We start from the raw sequence: 2,971 nt of genomic DNA, 5'->3' as shown, positions 1-2,971 counted from the left end.
TTTAAATAATCTGATGACCAGGTGTGTTACTGAAAGGATCTAAGGTCCAAGTACAATGTGGGTATACTAACCCATCTGCATGAAATTGCAAATCATTTCTTGGAGCAATAGAAATAACAAAATGTGTGTGTGTGTGTGTGTGTTTTAAAGGAACTGAAGCAAAGCATGGCCATGATCAATGACCATCTACATATGATTTTTTTTTAATTTTAACATCACATTTAGTGAAAAGTGAAAAGAAAATAAAAGTTTTCAAGTTTCCCTAGAATATATAAGCAGTAGATCATTCTAGATTCTTCTTGTCTTAAGGATCAAGCTGGAATTATTTCTGAAAACAGAGGGGGAGGAAGCGAGACAGACAGGGGAGTGGGGAAATGGTTTGGACAGTTATTCTAAGTATTACTAGACTACAGCTATGTGGTGGGGGATAGAGAGCTACACCTAAATTATATGTGTGCGTGGATCTGTGTACAAACATAATGCAATATATAGCATAATATATGTCTTATAACATGTATACAGAATTATATGTTATAATATGTATGTTCATAATGAAAAGAGAGAGAAATGACCAAGCTGGTGTAAAATAAACCATTTAACTCTAACATAATAGTGGGTCTGTTATCTATATCGATATTTAGTAATCTAATAGATGATGATAATCATCATAAAGCTAACGCTACTTGACACCTTCCACTCTTAGACAGGGTTCTGAGAACAACACTTCACTGAAACAAACTTTTTTTATTAAACATGTTTATTTTATATATCTTACATCATTTTTCATTGTTGTCCAATGTGTGTTTTCTTTTCTCATTTGTGGTCCCCATAGAATTCCGACCATTAATTCACCCATGCACCATCTATGTAGTCTCCTGTGCTCTTCCCACCCTCGCTTTGATCCCTTTCTCCCTCCCCTGCAGTATATATCTAATTTATAGTTGTCTGAAACAAACATTTTTTTTAAAGATTTATTTATTCATACAAAACTGGGGTACAGGCCAGAGATGTGGAGGGTGAGAGGCTTCACCAGAGACAGAGTGGGGAGCAGAACAGGCAGATCGACGAAGTACACTGCTGAGGGGAGCCGCGGGCGGGTCAGGAGAGGTCTGCCGCGCCATGTGGTCACCTCCGGGGCAAGCGGGAATCGAACTCATGAGGAAGTGGCGCTGGCTTCTCAGTGCTGTGCTTTAACCCGCTGCACCACCAGGGAGGGCCTGAAACAAACATTTTTAATCAAACACAACTATAGCCAAGTGTCCTGTGCGTTCTGTTCCCTTACCCAGACCAAGAAAATCCAAGTGTTCCTAGCTGCAGTTTTGGAAATGAGGCACAACCACCCCTGAGAAGTCCAGGCATGCCTTAGTTTATCGTCACTTCCTTCAGTTTGGGGATACTTGAGAGGGTCCTCGGGGTAGAGACACAAGCAGAACATGGGAGGGAGACATGGACTTCGAGGGGCGACTACAGCAGGTTAAATGTTCTTGCAGAGGAGCTTTTGCACCAAATGCAATAAAATACACCCATCCCCTCATTCACTCTCTCTTATTATCTTGGGCTCAGGTGTGTGGCATGAATATACAATAATGGGGCTAACAAGATGGTTTGGGGTCACAGAGGGATAAACCATGGCGTAATCCAGCTCTGCAAGCCGTTCTGGTAATGAAAATTGTAGAGCAGTCTTGTGGCTAGTTTTGTAATAAAGATATACAAAGATGAATATAGGTTTCCAGGAATTAATCTGAGAGCATTTGATCCAATTTATACTGGAGTGGCTGCATTGAAGGCAGCTCAGTAGACAGGATTCCAATTTAGGTTGATAGAGTGCCGTGGGGTCCCGGGGAGGAAGGGTTCCCTGTAATTGGGAGATGATTTTATTTTTGAAATGCCCATCTCTTGGCTTTGTCAAAGGCCGTGCATCTGTCTGCCTGGCTTGTGGATGCAGCGAGGCCCAAGGCACCGAACCCCGCAGTGTAAGCTTCTGGTTCAGTGTTCAGCATGACAGACAGGCTTCCAGTTTTATTCTTTCAGAGGGGACCCCACGACACACTGCATTTTATTGTTGTGATTGTTCTGTAGACCAAGCAACATTAGACTCACGGAGAGCAGAGGCTCAGGACAGCTTTATGTTGCCTTTTCCTTCCTCTCAGTTTCTGGCCTGCTAAAAGTGACCAAGTTTAAGTTTAAGGCTCCTGCGAGTTTTTGCTCTGAAGCTCGGAGCTTGGGTCTGAAGAGCAGAGAGGATCCATTCTTATTTTGTCCTTTAAAGCATGTCATTCTCTGGCAGATGGCCAGTTCGGGGACAGAAGTAAAGAATGTTGAATTCAGGCCACACTTTTTAAAACTGGAATTTCTGGCACTCTCTTAATAAAACAGTTCCAAACCAACCAAAGAATGTTGACTATGCCTATGTTATTGTCATGCTATCTGCTTGATTCTTTTGAGCTGCCAATTCAAGAAAGATTTTTTTTTTTCAAAGAATATTTAGATTCAAAATCCATTTGATATCTTCCATTGACTTTTATTTTTTTAAGTGGCCTATAGGAGTTGTTTTCCTCAGACCTTGCTGATGTAGCTGTTAAGAGAGGCTTATGCTAAAATTCCTGGTCTGTACCCCTAAGTCATCTACAGCTTTGTGAACCTATGTTACCTCAATCAAAAAGTTAAATTAAAAGAAAATAACAAAGGATGGTGTTTGTTATGTTGTATGTTGAAGTATAAAGCCATACACCCGAATCTTACACAGTGCTATATAGAAATCAATATTACCTCAATAAAAAATAGATGTTCTGGCCCTCCCTGGTGGCGCAGCGGGTTAAAGCACAGCACTGAGAAGATAAAGCCACTTCTGCATGAGTTCAATTCCCGCCCGCCCCAGAGGAGATCCACATGGCGAGGCAGACCTTTCCTGACCCGCCTGCTGCTCCCCTCAGCAGTGTACTTCGTCCATCTGCCTGTTCTGCTCCCCACT

At 41.9% G+C, this 2,971-nt stretch overlaps 1 long non-coding RNA gene across 1 annotated transcript in view; it reads right to left on the bottom strand.

Moving 5' to 3' along the window:
- Positions 1 to 1,177: 1,177 nt before the first annotated feature.
- LOC105854183 overlaps positions 1,178 to 2,971 on the bottom strand; it is a 77,608-nt gene continuing 75,814 nt past the window's right edge. The window contains exon 3 of the long non-coding RNA XR_001145883.1: positions 1,178 to 1,217. This is a non-coding gene — a long non-coding RNA (uncharacterized LOC105854183). The remainder of the gene's footprint in view (positions 1,218 to 2,971) is intronic.

The sequence above is a fragment of the Condylura cristata genome, unplaced genomic scaffold, assembly GCF_000260355.1.
Source record: "Condylura cristata isolate star-nosed mole 26May11 unplaced genomic scaffold, ConCri1.0 scaffold00028, whole genome shotgun sequence".
NCBI classification, from domain to species: Eukaryota; Metazoa; Chordata; class Mammalia; order Eulipotyphla; family Talpidae; genus Condylura; species Condylura cristata.
Note: the sequence above shows the minus strand (reverse complement) of the source record. Positions and strands in the feature narration are given on the sequence as shown.